The 18,382-nt window shown below is 38.1% G+C and overlaps 1 long non-coding RNA gene across 9 annotated transcripts; it reads left to right on the top strand.

Moving 5' to 3' along the window:
• The first annotated feature begins 314 nt into the window (after positions 1–314).
• LOC138896546 (uncharacterized) lies at positions 315–17,798 on the top strand. Of its 9 annotated transcripts, none has more exons than XR_011409895.1 (7): positions 315–1,424; positions 4,559–4,646; positions 6,038–6,125; positions 12,107–12,194; positions 15,808–15,963; positions 17,135–17,222; positions 17,619–17,798. It is a non-coding gene; the product is annotated as an uncharacterized lncRNA (long non-coding RNA). The 9 variants fall into 9 exon arrangements; XR_011409892.1 differs by having other exon boundaries at positions 316–1,424; positions 15,792–15,963; XR_011409894.1 differs by lacking the exon at positions 4,559–4,646 and having other exon boundaries at positions 317–1,424; positions 15,792–15,963.
• Positions 17,799–18,382: the final 584 nt, after the last annotated feature.

The following is an 18,382-nucleotide window of genomic DNA, read 5'->3' as shown; positions in this document are numbered from 1 at the left end:
TCTTCTTCTGCACAAAAAAAATTCCAGTGTGTTTTACAGCCTTCGAGTGACTCGCTGTTCACCGACGTTTTTGTACCAATACTCCGGTGAGTTAAATCATTCTATCCTGGGAGGATATATTCCAGCACCTCGGGTACTTGAGGAGAATAATTTTCTTAAGGACACACTGTGTATTAAGTGAGCTCGATTTATTCCTATACTTTTTTTCAAGAATTTATTTCGTTAAATAAGTATTACTAACTTTCTGTTTTATTTTTTAAGAAAGTTTAATTGTTTATTATAGAAATATAGGATTATAACATGTTTAACTTAGCGATGCTTAGCATATGTTTGATTTATTTCATGTTTTGGTAGTAGTGGGGACTTCAGAGATTGTTGCTATATCGATTTTGAACTGATTGCGGATTTATTCTTTGTTCGACTTTCTTCTTCTTCTTCTTCTTCTTCTTCTTCTTCTTCTTCATTATTCTCTTCCTCGCTGGTTTTCTTTATTCTTGATTTGTTGGTTTTACTTTTTGCATGAGGGTAATTTATTTTGATTTTATAGTTTTACAAGGATTTTGAGATTTTCAATTTAAGGTTTGAAATTGGGGTTTTAAGAATTTGGTTAAGATTTTCTCTTAAGGACATGATTCTATACATATTTTTTTTGCATGTCGATAGGTTTCTCTTTCGTTTGATATCTGGATTTTTCATAGCCCCTTAGAGAATGGTATCCGAAGTGGTGTTGATTATAGATAACATCAGGGGATGTTACTGATGCCCATAAAGTGTTTGCTAAAATGTCAGGAAAATAATGCCTACTGCTTCAGGAGATAGCTCTAGCAGTAGCTGTTGTGTCGATACACTTGAAACAATGATGACATAGAACATACTCATGCCAGATATGTTTTCTTACCTTCTCAAACTACTTTGACTTTAGGGATCTGCTCTATCATCAGCTAAAGAAGAGACAAGGGGAAGCTTAGCGTAATTGTCCAAACTGATACTATCCTGACTATATGCCTTACCTGGTGTTCTTTTTCTACTGTAGCATGTCTTCGTCTTAGTTATGTTTGAATTTCTCTTTGGAACTTTGTAGTATTTTGATACTTAATTTCGATCTTTTGACCCTTTCTGCATCTTTTGTTAACTGATCTTTTGCCATGCAAGTGCTTATTATGACTATTGTGCTAATTTCATTAGAGAAATGGACATATTTTTTTCATTGTCAAAAATGGAACCTTCCTAGCGAAAATCTCTAGATAGATCAGCAACTTCCTAAAGATCTCATAATCTACAAGCTTTTTATGCGTTAATACCTTTTATGTAAAAAGGCTTCTTGTGTGTTTGAGCTAACAAATTTATTTTGCGCTGACTTAATGTTAGGAAATCAAAAGGAGGAGACAAATGCCCTTCCTTCTTACCTCTGTCAAAGATAGCTGGTACTCATTCATCCTTGCTACTTGTGCTCTTACCATTTGTTTATTTCTTTTAGTTGCGAAATAAGCTTGATGACTAAGGTTGAGAAGTGAAGAAAAAACTGAAAGAAGAATTACAGTCAATACAATTCCTGTCATAAATAAGGTTTGCTGGTTAGTACTGTTATAAGAGTTATTACCCAGAATAGGTGTGTTCCAATTGGCTTTCAGTGTTAAATATTGATTTGACTGTTTGTACCAACATATTTAACCTGTTTTAGATGTTTGATGTCCTCTCACATTCACAAAGGCATCCAATAATAAGTTCCTTCGTGCATTTATTGGACAACGTGGAAAGATATTATAGTCGTTTTGAAAATACTTAACAGGCCTTACCATGTGTTCAATTCAAATCATTGCAGTTTTTTATATTCTTGGTGTAATTGTAAGATGCTCCCAGGATGTAAACATTTTTTTGTAGATTTTCCTAGCTCTCTAAAGACATGAGAGGATAGAGATCTTTTTTTGTTGCACATATTTGGCACCAAGACAAGAGTGGGTTGCTCTAGTGGTGAGCACCCTCCACTTCCAACCAAGAGGTTGTGAGTTCGAGTCACCCCAAGAGCAAGGTGGGGAGTTTTTGGAGGGAGGGAGCCGAGGGTCTATCGGAAACAACCTCTCTACCCTAGGGTAGGGGTAAGGTCTGCGTACACACTACCCTCCCCATACCCCACTAGTGGGATTATACTGGGTTGTTGTTGTTGTATATTTGGCACCAACTTGGTACATAGAATGAAGTTTACCTTTCCATCAGAAAAGAAAAAAGACAGAGACATACAGTAATGATCTTCAAAGATGACAAGATGACATGATTAATGAAATGAACTTGCATAATCAGTAGTTTGGCAGGTGTTATGTAGTAATTAGTGCATATAAAAATTTGCCTTGCCTTGCAAGTTTGGACTATTATTCCGTATTCTTATAAATTCTTACATGCTTTAGTCTATGAGAAATTGAGAACTAGCTTGAGGAGAAGTAGTATTTATCTGACTTTTGATGGTTTATTGATGCATGCTTTATAGGATTGTTGTGCTAACATAAAATGGTTGTATATTAGGCTATCAGAATTCATGTTATACAAGGCTACTTCTGCGGTACTGAAATAGCAAACTAAAGTCTCAAATGTGTTTTTATTTAATTTTTAAATGTTTAGCAAAGAAAAATACTTCAGCTTTCCTTCCATTTTGTCTTCTTATAGAGATTTTGAATGTTAAAACCTTTCTTTGGGAAAACGAACAATGAATTATTTGGAAAATTAAGATGTTCTTTTATAAATCTCGTGATGTGGATTTTCAGAGCAATCCTAATCCTACTTTAGGGGGAAGTATAGTTTTAGCTGAGCTTGAGCAGATTAAATCAATCTTTTTAGTAAGTTGAGTTCTTTTTGTTTCAGGATAAGTGTGTTAATCAACCCTGATTTTATATTCTTTATCCATATTTTCTCCTTATGTCTCCTTTGATTACAGAGGTAAACTTTTTATTAAAAAACAACAGAGATTGTGCTGATATGTACAACAAACTAGCTAGAGTACATTTGCTTATGCAATAACATACAATACTACTGTAACGACCCGACCGATCGTTTTGAGTATTACAACCCCGTTTCCCGTGTTCAAATTGTACTTTACAATTGTTGTGTGACTTGCCGGGGCAATTGGTTCGGGTACGGTGAAGTTTTGGAATGAATTGGAACACTTAGTTCCAAGGTTTAAAGCTTAAGTTAAAATAGTGACCGGATGTCGACTTACGTGTAAACGACCTCAGAATTTAATCCTGATGATTTCAATAGCTCCGTATGGTGATTTTGGACTTAGGAGCGTGTCCGAAAAATTATTTGGAGGTCCGTAGTGGAATTATGCTTGAAATGCCGAAAGTTGAATTTTTGGAAAGTTTGACCGGGGGATTGACTTTTTGATGTCGGGGTTGGAATCCGATTCTGAAAATTTGAATACCTCCGTTATGTCAATTATGACTTGTGTGCAAAATGTGAGGTCAATCGGACGTGAATTGATAAGTTCCGGAGTCGTTTGTAGAAACTAGAAATTTCAAAGTTCATAGGCTTGAATTGGGGTGTAATTCATTGTTTTAGCGTTGTTTGAGGTGATTTGAGGGTTCGACTAAGTTCGTATGATGTTTTAGGACTTGATGATATATTTGGTTGAGGTCCCGAGGGGCTCGGGTGAGTTTTGGATGGTTAACAGATCATTTTTGGCCTTGGTGAGATTGCTGATATCTGTTGCTGCATTTTTTCTGATTTTCTCTTTCGCGTTCGCGAGTGGGCCCTCTCGTTCGCGAAGAGTGTTTTCTGAGTGTGAGGTTTTGTTCTTCGCGTTCGAGAAGGGGAGGACGCGAACGTGAAGGTATGGTTTGTGCGTGCATCGCGAACGCGTGAGAGGTGTCACGTTCGCGAAGAGGAGTGAGGCTATTGGGACCCCCGGGTCCTTGTTCTACGCGTTCGTGAGGTGGCGGTCGTGTTCGCGAAGGCCTGTGCTGGTAAAGCTTCGCGTTCGCGAAGCCGTGGTTGCGTTCGCTAAGTGTAAGGTTTGCAAAGCTTCGCGTTCGCGAAGCCACGGTCGCTTTCGTGAAAGGTTAAATTTGTGGGCAGTCGAGTTGTGCTTCGCGAACGCGACACTCGCGTTCGCGAAGAAGAGAGGTCTGGACAGAGAGTAAGTTCTCAAAATGGGACTTCGTCCCATTTTCAGTTTTTGTCGGATTTGAGCTCGGGAAGAGGCGATTTTCGGGAGTTTTTTAAGGGAAACAACGGGGTTAGTGTTCTTAACTCAATATTGGTTAAATTACCCGAATCCATGTTTGTTTTTATCATTTAATTGGTGAATTAAGTTGGAAAAGTTTGAAAACCCTCTTAGTTTAAATTGAGGATTTGAAGGCCGAGTTGTGGTCGGATTTGAGTAATTTTGGTATGGTTGGACTCGTGGTTGAATGAGGGTTCGGATTTTGTGAGTTTTATCGGATTTCGAGACGTGGGCCCCACAAGTGATTTTTGGGGCGTAATTTCGGATTTTTGGAAAATATTAATATTTTAATATGGAATTAATTCCTATAATTTTTATGAGCTGAATCAAATTAATTGTGACTAGATTCGAGCCGTTTGGAAGTTGATACGCGCAGAATGGAATTTCTGGAGCATTGCTTAGCTTGCTCGACATTGGATTTGGCTTGTTCGAGGTAAGTAACTCTTCTAATCTTGGAGCTGAGGGTATGAACCCTGAATATATGTATTATGTGAATTGTTGGGAGGTGACGCATATGCTAGGTGACGGGCGTGTGGGCGTTCACTATAGAAATTTTGACATAATTGTTTCTTTGGAATTTTGTAGTTAAATGATCTTAGCATTTTCCATGCGGTTTTATGAGTTAACGAAATTGAGCTGAAAAGCATATTAAAAATCATGTTGAGGCTATGTGCTAGTATTATTGGGACCCGCAGAGGTCATATTGTTGTGAAATATTTATTTTAAATTTAAAATTCATACTCAGTCATATTCATTTCATTACATATCATATCTCAGTCTCTGTTGTTATTTATTGATACATCATATCATCATTTTGGGCTATTCTCATGACATTGTGAGCCCATGAGAGAGAAACTGGAGAGATTGATGACTGAGGGAGGCCGAGGGCCCGATTGAGAGGATATTTTTGGGATCGGGCTGCACGCAGCAGCAGGCCATGTTGGCTTTATATATATTAATACTATTATATTGATCGGGGCTGCCCACCTGCAGCAGGCCTTATTGGCTTATTATTGCACGTGAGTTGGCCGTGCAGCACGTGAGTTGACCGTGCGGATCCTTATATTATTATTGCACGTGAGTTGGCCGTGCGGATCCTTATATTATTATTGCACGTGAGTTGGCCGTGCTTATAGCGCTTGGGCTGTAGAAGCCCCTCATGAGTCTGTACGCACCCCCAGTGAGCACAGTCGACTATAAACAGGGATCGGGCTGCACGCCGCAGCAGGTATTGTATAGAGCTGAGTGATTGAGTGTGCTGAGCATAGTGAGAGAGAATGCGAGACAGTGAGTTTGAGTACTCTGAGAGTGTGAGTACATGAGTACAATCTCTGAGATACATTGCATTGACATGCACACATGACATATATGCATAGAGATATATTTTCCTCATGCTGTACGGTATCACATTATTCATGATTTCTCATACATGTTGACAGATGGGCATAGTGATGCATTTGTTTTACACTGGTTATCTGGAAAGAAAATGAGATATTTTGTTTATTATTGAAAGGATTTTGAAAAAAATTATTGTTTTCAAACTTATTCATATGTTTGGTAACTTCGGTAAACGATTTGGGTTTTCATTGATGTACTTGAAAGGCAGAACTATTTTTAGAAGTAATGATTTAGCTGAGCATTTATTCTTTGAGTTACTTCTGGTATTACTTGTTTAATATTGTTATGAACTATTGTTGGTTATGGAAGTTGGACTCTGACCTTGGTACAAGCTCATCACTACTTTCAACCTAAGGCTAGGTTTGTTACTTACTCAGTACATGGGGTCGGTTGTACTGATACTACACTTCTGCACATTGCGTGCAGATATTGGCTGCCATTGTTGCTGTGTTCGATGGTTGCCGGATTTGAAGATATGTACCTGCGCTCCTGTTGTAGCTGCCTCTTGTTCAGGGTAGCCTTAGATTTATAAAAGCTCTGTTTATGTATTATTCAAACAGACTATGTATTTATTTCATTTCCGCTTTGTATACTCTATTCTTAGAAGTTCATGATTTGTACTACCAGTTCTTGGGGATTGTACAAGATTAAGACCTTTATTCACTTAAATTGCTTTAATAATTATTATTGAAATTGGATAGTTGGTAATTGGCTTACCTAACGGGTTGAGTTAGGTGCCATCACGACTAGTTGGATTTTGGGTCGTGACAAGGTGGTATCAGAGCTCTAGGTTCATAGGTTCTACAAGTCATGAGCAAGTGTCTCGTAGAGTCTTGCGGATCGGTATGATGACGTCCATACTTATCTTCGAGAGGCTACAGGGCATTTAGGATATATACTTTCCATTTTCTTTCCTTATCGTGCAAGATTGATTCAACTTGAGACATAAACTCTTTGAATTCCTTCCACGTATTCGTATGCGCACATGAGCACTCGGTATCAGCTGTGCATCGCCGGTTTGTGATTCCATAAACGAAGTTCGAGATGAGTATTCTATGTTTTGGTGATGGGCCAGTCTGGAGGACTTGAGGCCAGGTTTAGACCGCAGCTTAAGCTCAATAGCTTCAGTTGTAACTCGTACAATTGGACTTATATGTCCGGTGATGACCCTACAGTGAAATTTGTGGCTCGATGAGCGGTGAAATGGCGGTATGATGGGTATGATGTGACCGCGGGATGTGTTAAGACGATTTGAATATAACGAGAAGTGTTTCCTTCATATGTAAAGGGAAGGCCATTGGATGCTTGATTTTTGATTTGATGTGACGTATAGTCTCGAGTGTGAATGTTTTGAAAGATCTTTCACGTGTTTAAATTATGGGACAAATTAAACTCTCAGGCCTGGTTAACGAGTTTGGACTCAGAAAGATTTAGTGATTGCGTAGAAATTGTTGCTGCGAAAAGATATAACAAGATACCAATTTGAGGCTAGGGAGGTGGGTTATCTCCTGGAGAGTAATCTACATAGGTATGTTCCTTGTAATATGAGTGGAGGGTTTCTTTTCTGCCAGTGAGGCGTATGTGTGGAGATTTGAATTCGAATTTGGCTGAGAAAGTCGACCTGAGTATTAAGAGAATGATCGCGATCTTAGCGGATGATTTGGGGTATTTTTATGGTTGGCATCTAAGTTGCTCGGACACGGGTGCGGGTGTCCGACACGGGTGCGGATCTAGAGGTCGGATCCTTTGAGATGTAAATTCTAAGATTCGGGGATACGTATCCTAGTACGGATATGGGTGCGGGGATCCGGCTAAAACTAATTCAAAAAAAATAAAATATATCTAAATTATGAGGAATATGGTGAAATACTTATGTATAGCTTGTAAAGTGTGGATTTCTTTTTTATTCTCAAGTTGTAGATAAGTAAAGAATTGATTTCTTAGATAGGGTATACTATTTTTTTCAAATTCGCCCTAGTTTTGATTCTGATTTCGGGAATCAAATTGTATCCCGTCTCGAATTTTTTCGTCCGTCGCGGTCAAAGTACCCAAAATTGTTTGACCAAATTCGGTACGGATCCCATACCCACACCCATACCAGTGTCGTGTCGACACGGGTATGACACCTAAACTGCCGTGTCGGAGCAACTTAGGTTGGCTTTGCATGAGCTTGAGAAGAATTTTATGGCACTGACTATGGTATTATGACAGTAATAGGGTATGGGTATTGTGAATTATGGAGTGTTTTAATCTATGGCTTTGAGCCAAGTGGGGGAGCCTGCTATAGACAAATTAATTCATGGGTATGTGTCAAATTTTGTTTGGGTCTAAAGTATACTTGGGAATCAGTGATGACTTGCAGAGGTGGAGTTCGAAAATGACTCGAATAAGGAAAATTCCTGGTTACGGATGAGTATATGAAAAAACAAAAATCGTGGGTTGAGTGAGTTGTTATTGGTGAATAATGTAGTGCGCACGGAGTATGAATTTGATATGTGGTGTTAAAGTAAAGTTACTTCTTTGAGTGTTGTTGTGCTAATAGGGCACGTGTCTTTTGGCCCATTTGGGCGGTGCAATTAAATTTGAGCAAAGTGGGTGACTCCCGAGAAAAATTCTAGTGGGTATGAAAATTATATATAACAATTGAGAAAGTTTCCGGACCTGCGTATGGTTAAAATCTGAGATTTTCGTTTGATGGTGCCTGGACTTGCGGGAATTCTGTATGACTATGGATTCTACACTTTTATATAAGGAAGGTAAGAAGAACAATTTCAAATTCACATAATGTATTCTCAGAGTGAGTGTTATAGTTGTGGTATTTTTGAAGGTGCTTAAGAAAAATACAGTTGCTTATGGGCCGTAGGGCGTTGTGGTTCTATGCTAAGGTTTGTAGGGTGAGTTGTGGTTAAAGATCATGGTATTTTAGCAAGAAGAAGTATCAATCTGAAGACAAATTCGGAAGGGACTCAGAGAAAATAGGACAACTGAGTAGTAGGTTGGATCAGTATGGTAATGGATATGATCGGTTCTTTGGGTGCTTATGATGTGGGGGTTTTCTACAGGCGCTTTGTGGCAATACACTTGGACTTGGCGACCTGCGTGGCTTGGTCGAGTTAGAGGAATTTAGTTTTAAGGGCTTGATTATGCGCAAATGGATTTCAAAGTATTCTTGATGTTTTCTACCTGTGTGGAGAACGTGTTGTGTATTGTGATTTCCTCCTGGAAAGAAACAAGAGAAAGGTTTCTAACTAAAATTGTATGTAAATTATTGGTGACTCAAAGTTGATAATAAGATTCTTGTGCTTTTCACATGATGGCAAGATAGATGTTATGTGTTGTACGAAAGCTAGATTTTCATGTACAAGGTGGCAGTATAGTCTTGAAGAGAAGGTAACGAATGTTGGACAACATGGACGGTTTCAAATAACTAGATGAATACTTTTACTACTTGGTGTTGTATGAGAAAGGGGCAGACTTCAGAAGGCGCATTGTATTTTGACTTACGGATGTATAAATTAGTATTGTGGTACTCACATGGTTGATAGACTGCTGATATTCAAATTTTGTCAAGTGGTACGGAAGAACTTTCAAAGTATTTCTCGTGGGATGATCGTGTATGAGAAGAAGTGTTAGGCATTCGGGCGGTGGAGATGAAATCAAATATGGTGATTCGCGTGTTCTATGGATTTGGAGATTGGGAGTTCCCAGTAGCGGATTGTTTCATGGTTGTGGACTGTGAAGTTGTGGCCGGAGCTAGCCGGATGATGAAATGTGTTATGATTCAGTCATTATGGATTTTCGAAGGGATTTTTATCTATTTGTGGGTAACCCGAGTTGATTTGGGGGTCTATAGGCAGGCCCAATTAAGATGTGTATTCTACACCGTGCCGGAATGGTTGTCCCCATACTGCTATTATTGAGGGATGTGTCATTCGGTTGATGTTGAACTTATTCGTGTTCTCAAATGATCTGTGAGTTACTTCTTTATGCTACGAAGAGTTGTGATTCATCTGTTATGTGCACAGATGGTGCAGTTCTATTTGAGCTTTATAGCGGAATTTGAGTGTGATGAGTATTTGGGTATTGCATGATCGATAGCGTAATGGTTATGTCCTTTCAGGTTGTGTGGTATTTTTGTCATTTGCCTTTCTGTCGTTATTAATTCGGAGTAGGGTGGCTCGGAGTATATAACATGAACCTCGTGTTAGAATCGGGTGATGGTTCTACGGTGTATGATGAATTTTCAGCGTTTCGTTGTGGAGGTACTTGTTAATCTGGTGGGGCAGTTCTCTCATTTGAGTCATTTTCTATGACTGGGTACATTTGAATGTTGCGTATTGTTGCACGGATGGCACGGGTTGTGGCTCCGAGTTATATTGGTGCGGTATGTCTGTGGAACAGTTATGTTTAGTAATATAAGGTCATTGGACCTGGAATGGGTACTATCAGGTTTAATTTCGGTATATTCGAGAGTATAATATTGAAAGTCGGCTCAGAAAGTGATTATGGTTCTGGTTGGGGCGAGAGATCTCCATGACCTGTTGGTCTGATAAGGGGTTACAAGATTCTGCGTGTTTCTTTTATTATCAACAGTGTACGAAGGTTTTGGGATGAGGTTTGGTTCGATATGGGTTTAATACTAGTATGTGGTTGGTTTTGGAGTAGTCACTGCGATTAGGAATGGTGCTACGAGCATGCGAGTTGTGTAATATGTTGGTTGATTATATCCGGGGTTATAGTTATAGCTCGATGCAACTTGTTCGGACTTATACGGTGTGTAAATGTAAGATTTGTATCTTAAAAGAAATTTTTAAAGGTTGGAAATTAAACTCCAAGGTTTATGGGCTAAGGTTAAATTAATGATTTTCAGTTGCATTGTGTAGTCAAGCCTTATGTGGGATAGGGTGACGTGGGTTCACCCCCGGGTACGTGTGTGGTAAGATGGAACAGTGATTTGATGTCTTGGAAACAACTCTTGGCACGTTTGAGGACGAACGTATGTTTAAGTGGGGGAGAATGTAACGACCCGACCGGTCGTTTTGAGTATTACAATCCCGTTTTCCCATTTACTGTTCAAATTGTACTTTACAGTTGTTGTGTGACTTGCCGGGGCAATTGGTTCGGGTCCGGTGAGGTTTTGGAATGAATTTGAACACTTAGTTCCAAGGTTTAAAACTTAAGTTAAAATAGTGACCGGATGTCGACTGATGTGTAAACGAACTCGGAATTTAATTCTTATGATTCAAATAGCTCCGTATGGTGATTTTGGACTTAGGAGCGTGTCCGAAAAATTATTTGGAGGTCCGTAGTGGAATTAGGCTTGAAATGCCGAAAGTTGAATTTTTGAGAAGTTTGACCGGGGGATTGACTTTTTGATGTCGGGGTCGGAATCCGATTCTGAAAATTTGAATACCTCCGTTATGTCAATTATGACTTGTGTGCAAAATTTGAGGCCAATCGGACGTGAATTGATAGGTTCCGGAGTCGTTTGTAGAAATTAGAAATTTCAAAGTTCATTAGGCTTGAATTGGGTTGTAATTCATGGTTTTAGCGTTGTTTGAGGTGATTTGAGGGTTCGACTAAGTCCGTATGATGTTTTAGGACTTGTTGGTATATTTGGTTGAGGTCCCGAGGGGCTCGGGTGAGTTTTGGATGGTTAACAGATCATTTTTGGCCTTGGTGAGATTGCTGATATCTGTTGCTGCATTTTTTCAGATTTTCTCTTTCGCGTTCGCAAGTGGGCCCTCGCGTTCGTGAAGAGTGTTTTCTGAGTGTGAGGTTTTGTTCTTCGCGTCCGAGAAGGGGAGGACGCGAACGTGAAGGTATGGTTTGTGCGTGCATCGCGAACGCGTGAGAGGTGTCGCGTTCGCGAAGAGGAGTGAGGCTATTGGGGACCCCCGGGTCCTTGTTCTACGCGTTCGCGAGGTGGCGTTCGCGTTCACGAAGGCCTGAGCTGGTAAAGCTTCGCGTTCGCGAAGCCGTGGTCGCGTTCGCGAAAGGTTAAATTTGTGGGCTGTCGAGTTGTGCTTCGCGAACGCGAGGGACCTGTCGCGTTCGCGAAGAAGAGGTCTGGACAGAGAGTTTAAGTTCTGTTTTCAGTTTTTAACGGATTTGAGCTCGGGAAGAGGTGATTTTCGGGAGTTCTTTAAGGGAAACAACGGGGTAAGTGTTCTTAACTTAATATTGGTTAAATTACCCGAATTCATGGTTGTTTTTATCATTTAATTGGTGAATTAAGTTGGAAAAGTTTGAAAATCTTCTTAGTTTAAATTGAGGATTTGAAGGCCGAGTTGTGGTCGGATTTGAGTAATTTTGGTATGGTTGGACTCGTGGTTGAATGGGGGTTCGGATTTTGTGAGTTTTATCGGATTCCGAGACGTGGGGCCCACAGGTGATTTTTGGGGTGTAATTTCGGATTTTTGGAAAATATTAATATTTTGATATGGAATTAATTCCTATAATTTTTGTGAACTGAATCAAATTAATTGTGACTAGATTCGAGCCGTTTGGAAGTTGATACGCGCAGAATGGAATTTCTGGAGCATTGCTTAGCTTGCTCGACATTGGATTTGGCTTGTTCGAGGTAAGTAACTCTTCTAATCTTGGAGCTGAGGGTATGAACCCTGAATATATGTATTATGTGAATTGTTGGGAGGTGACGCACATGCTAGGTGACAGGCGTGGGCGTGCACTATAGAAATTGTGACATAAGCATATTAAAAATCATGTTGAGGCTATGTGCTAGTATTATTGAGACCCACAGAGGTCATATTGTTGTGAAATATTTATTTTAAATTGAAAATTCATACTCAGTCATATTCATTTCATTACATATCATATCTCAGTCTCTGTTGTTATTTATTGATACATCATATTATCATTTTGGGCTATTCTCATGACATTGTGAGCCCATGAGAGAGAGACTGGAGAGATTGATGACTGAGGGAAGCCGAGGGCCTGATTGTGAGGATATTTTTGGGATCGGGCTGCACGCCGCAGTAGGCCATGTTGGCTTTATATATATTATTACTATTATATTGATCGGGGCTGCCCACCTGCAGCATGCCTTATTGGCTTATTATTGCACGTGAGTTGGCCGTGCAGCACGTGAGTTGGCCGTGCAGATCCTTATATTATTATTGCACGTGAGTTGGCCGTGCAGCACGTGAGTTGGCCGTGCGGATCCAGATATTTATATTATGGCACGTGAGTTGTCCGTGCAGCACGTGAGTTGTCCGTGCTTATAGCGCTTGGGCTATAGGAGCCCCTCATGAGTCTGTACACATCCCTAGTGAGCGCAATCGACTATAAACAGGGATCGGGCTGCACGCCGCAGCAAGTATTGTATAGAGCTGAGTGATTGAGTGTGCTGGGCATAGTGAGAGAGAATACGAGACAGTGAGTTTGAGTACTTTGAGAGTGTGAGTACATGAGTACAATCTCTGAGATACATTGCATTGACATGCACACATGACATATATGCATAGAGATGTGCTTTCCTCATGCTGTACGGTATCACATTATTCATGATTTCTCACACATGTTGACAGATGGGCATAGTGATGCATTTGTTTTACACTGGTTATCTGGAAAGAAAATAAGATATTTTATTTATTATTGAAAGGATTTTGAAAAAAATTATTGTTTTCAAACTTATTCATATTTTTGGTAATTTCGGTAAACGATTTGGGTTTTCATTGATGTACTTGAAAGGCAGAACTATTTTCAGAAGTCATGATTTAGTTGAGCATTTATTCTTTGAGTTACTTCTGGTATTATTTGTTTAATATTGTTATGAACTATTGTTGGTTATGGAAGTTGGACTCTGACCTTGGTACAAGCTCGTCACTAATTTCAACCTAAGGTTAGGTTTGTTACTTACTCAGTACATGGGGTCGGTTGTACTGAGCTCTAGGTTCATAGGTTCTACAAGTCATGAGCAAATGTCTAGTAGAGTCTTGCGGATCGGTATGATGACGTCCATACTTATCTTCGAGAGGCTACAGGGCATTTAGGATATATACTTCCCATTTTTCTTTCCTTATCGTGCGAGATTGATTCAGCTTGAGACATAAACTCTTTGAATTCCTTTCACGTATTCGTATGCGCACATGAGCGCTCGGTATCAGCTGTGTATCGCCGGCTTGTGATTCCATAAACGAAGTTCGAGATGAGTATTCTATGTTTTGGTGATGAGCCAGTCTGGAGGACTTGAGGCTAGGTTTAGACCGCAGCTTAGGCTCGGTAGCTTCAGTTGTAACTCGTACAATTGGACTTATATGCCCGGTGATGACCCTACAGTGAAATTTGTGGCTCGATGAGCGGTGAAATGGCGGTATGATGGGTATGATGTGACCGCGGGATGTGTTAAGACGATTTGAACATAACGAGAAGTGTTTCCTTCATATGTACAATTGGACTTAGAAGCCCATGATTTGTACTACCAGTTCTTGAGGATTGTACAAAATTAAGACCTTTATTCACTTAAATTGCTTTAATAATTATTATTGAAATTGGATAGTTGGTAATTGGCTTACCTAACGGGTTGGGTTAGGTGCGATCATGACTAGTTGGATTTTGAGTGTTGACAACTACGGACTCTCACTTTACCAGCTTCAAATATTTTCCAAATTACACTACAGGTCTTAAATAAACCATATCTAGAACACCAAGGAATCAGCCAACTTGGAACAAAGAAAAGAGATCCATCTTTTAGAACTTCCAAATTTCTACATTCACTTGGCATCATTAGAATGTCGAAAGAAATCCAGAGTGTGGGGCATCTGTGTGAAATACTAAAATTTTATTTTCAAGCCTTCTATGCGTCATCTCTCTTACTCTTTTTGCCTAAGACAACAATGGTAGAGGAAAATCTACTACCTTATTTCGTTACTGCTTATAAGCTATGGTAGCTTCCGAAGGGAAAGGATGAGGTACATAAGGGAGGTTGGCTATTGTAATACTTGATTAGGAAAAGGATAAAGTTACTTGCCTTCTTGATTTGTTGGGTGAATGCTCATGAAATATTTATGTTATACAACAGATCTATAGTTGTACTTATTTAGAGTCCCATACAGTATTGTACTATCACTTGAATAACAAAATTTCTATGCGGAGTGATGTTGTATATGTATTTTTAGTTATGTTGTGACTTCTTAGTGTTGATGATATTTTTCATTCTATGGCTGATTGCAATCATAATTTAAATAGCTCTTTGTTTGGTATATGAGGAGACTACTGTATTAATCAAGAACGTAGTACACTTTTAATGATTAGAAATGGGGTTTTTACTGCCATTTAACCCCTTTTGTTTTAAGTTATGGGAAGAAGTTGATCCACATTACTTGTTCTTTGTTTGTAGTATCCACAAAATGTTAAATAGAACCTGATGCAGATTCCTTGTTTTCAATGTAAAAAAATAATAGCAGAGGTGAAACTAACACAAGGTTTATTGTACTGATATTACATTTCCTTGACAAAATCCCGGGATTCCAAGCATGTTAAACTATAAACTTGCATTGCTCTTACAGTCCATGTCATTTGAGACATGAAATTTGATCTTTTTCTGTATTCATTCTCTACAAGAGTGCAAGTATATGCGGAGCAAATAGTCCCCAATGTTTATGTACCATATCTGCTAATCTGAAAGTTCTGTATAAAATTGTATTTCTCATTTTTTTCCTGGAGCACCTAATTGAGAATAACTGACAATTCTGAAGATCTGTACATGTCTATGAATGAAAATGAGAAAATTTCAGTTAATATCTTTCAAATGATGCATTCACTACTTACTTCAAAGCTAAAGAGTTATTGATGGATTTATATATCGTTTTACTTGTTGTTTGTCTATGACATGATTGTAAGACAGCTGGGTGCATTTGATACTCAAAAGTTAAACTCTGTATATAACTTAATCTGTTAACTGACATACCCCATTAGGATAAATTGATATATACATGTAGGTAACTTAGTGTTTACTGTTTAGTCACATAAAATTTATCTGCGGTATAAGAAAAAAAATCTCAAGAATGGTCTTGCTGATATTAAAAGTGGCTGCGACAAGTGCACATTCAAAATAAATAGGTTTTCAACTGATCCAGTACCTCCTTAGTATACTGGTACTCATAATTCTTCTATTAGGAGATGCTTTTTATATTTAGACTGTTTTGTGCTTGATTAGGTTATTTAATACGTAGAAAGTGGAGTTGGAGCTACAGACAAGCAGAAAAGAAACTTATTACCAACTATAACTCTTTCCATGATCACCAATGCTCGTCAGCTAAGGCAGCATGAAAAGCATGTAGTAGAAGGGGTTGCAGTGAATAGGTTGGAACTTAGACACTAAAGATGAGGTAACATAAAATTCTAGAATTCTGCTCTTTTTTTTTTTTTTTTTTTTGTGTGTGTGTAATTGGAAGTGCTGCAAAGATTGCCATGTAACACATAGCCACCAAATTATTTCCTCTTCTTGAGAAAAACCTAGCAATAATTAGCTGCTTTCAGTTGCATTCTATTGCATAGTAGCTGGCATCTCAAAATTTTACTAGCTATTTCTTTCACTTCCTTATCCTGGAATGTATTGTTACTGATGTATTTGTCCTATCGTGATTATTTCTCTTCATGCAAGGTTTTTCTTCCAATAACTTATATCAGGAATCAATTATTGTCACTCAATGGTATAAGGACTACAGAGATCTCTATTTGTTTTGAATTGGTTTATTTGTAGAAACATTAGTTTACTCTTAGATTACGAGCTTGTGGTGTGATTATTTTCTTGAATTCCATCAAATGTTTCGTGTTGATTTAAGCTCTAAAATACTCTGTTAGATGGGAGCTTTACACCATGTCTGAAAATATATAAATGGAAAATCTAAAGCAATGAACTAGCTTTTTGGTGCACACCCTTGAGATTTCTACTTGTATTGCTGACCGGATGTCTTTCGTAAAGAATCATGTTTGATGTAGGTTCTGTACTCTTTAGTGTACCTCTTGTATATGGGAGCTTTTCCCATTGTCAATAAAATTACTTACTGTATAAAACAGCAAAAGGCAATGAACCAGAACTATGATCTATGTTGGGATTGGTTTCTTTCTCAGTTCAGTTTCTGGCCAGTGTATTTCCTTGTTTATTATGCAGCTTTGCATTTCCATCCCAAATCTGCAATAGGAAATCCGGCCTATATTGCACTAGAAATCTTATCAAGAAAAAAAGTATGATGAAAAGGTATGATAAAAACCTTTGGAACACGGCTTCAATAAATGCATTAATCTGTTGACCAAACTACAACATAAATATAAATTTGACTTCTTTACTCGGGTATAGCAGAAAATCCAACTAATTATTCTTAACTAACATTTTAACTTTGCTGGGTTGGAGAAGGAGAAAAGCCCCGCTAAATTTTTTTACCTTTCCTCTTGTGGTTTTGACTGCACGTCTATCAATTAAGTTTCATGTTATTTGTGGGAGTAGAAGTAAATATCACTCAACATTAGATCATTACTTCTTCCTGTTTTTTTTTCCAGGTTGATAGAGCTTTTCTTGAAAATCCAAGGAGAAGACAAAGGTGCACCTAACATATGCTAGCATAACTTATAAAGACACATTTTGAAGGTAAATTAGCATTTTTTTTTTTTTTTTTTGCCATTTGACTCAAGCGCATGATATAATTAGCACGCGGTTTAACCTCCTTTCTGTTGTCCGAAGCTTTCTCTTAAATCTATCACATTTGAACTTTGTTTAGATAGAACATTATAATTAAAGAGTGATAGATGAAGCTCAATGTCATCCTCTGTATCAATTAGCTCCTTAGCCCCAAATGATTTATGTTTAATTTATGGTTATTAAGCCTACTCTTTAGATATAATTGTTCAGTTATGAAGAAGCAACTTAAGAATCTTCCAAAATTTGTCAATTGTTGCATTCTCTCTTCTGCTTTGTATTGAGCATCTGACATTTAGCTTGACATTCTATGTTCTGATTCTAAAGCTCGATTTTCTTTTCTTTCAGCGGATACTGAGATGAAAGTATGTGCAATCAACTGCAGCATGTTTAAGTTAGACCACCAACATGAACATGAATAATTTTTTTTTTTTGTATTTCTCATTCTCAAGGAAGCATATTTAAGAATGTAATTGTACAACTTTATTCTACAAATGAATGTACGTAATATGAAGCATGTTATGTTAATATTTTGTCAACTGATGGTATTGCTTCCTTTTTTGGTTATCCTACTAAACAATTATGAACAAATATGACATACTTTTTGAGCGGGCCACTTTTTTACATAGATGTTTGGAATAGCCCGGGCCCGGGCCACGTAGTATTGTATCATAAGATGAAGGAAAGACAAATGGTTGAATTGTACTCTAATATACAATTAAATATGTTTGAGACTTAGTAATGCCGAAAGATGAATTTGCTAGGAGCTGGTTTATCATTTCAATAGAAACAGGTTGATCTTGAGGAGTAATTTCTTTTTGGAGATTTTTACACGGTAGGACTCTTATTAAAAAATATTTATACAAGTAATAGTATTTTTGCTTTATTCCAAAAACAACATATTCATTTACAATTATAGCATTTTTAAAGATTATTTACCTTATTTAATGGCCTTCAATTTCGTAAACATAAACAGTTAAACACTAACCCACAATTTAAGGAATTAGTTTTGATTCATATTAATCTATCCACAATTCTCTCTCGTCATTAATCTAAACTTTATGCACTTACCGTTTTTATGAAAATTTCCTTTTGAATTGATAGTTGCTCTT

This window comes from Nicotiana tomentosiformis, chromosome 7, assembly GCF_000390325.3.
Source record: "Nicotiana tomentosiformis chromosome 7, ASM39032v3, whole genome shotgun sequence".
NCBI lineage: Eukaryota > Viridiplantae > Streptophyta > Magnoliopsida > Solanales > Solanaceae > Nicotiana > Nicotiana tomentosiformis.
Note: the sequence above shows the minus strand (reverse complement) of the source record. Positions and strands in the feature narration are given on the sequence as shown.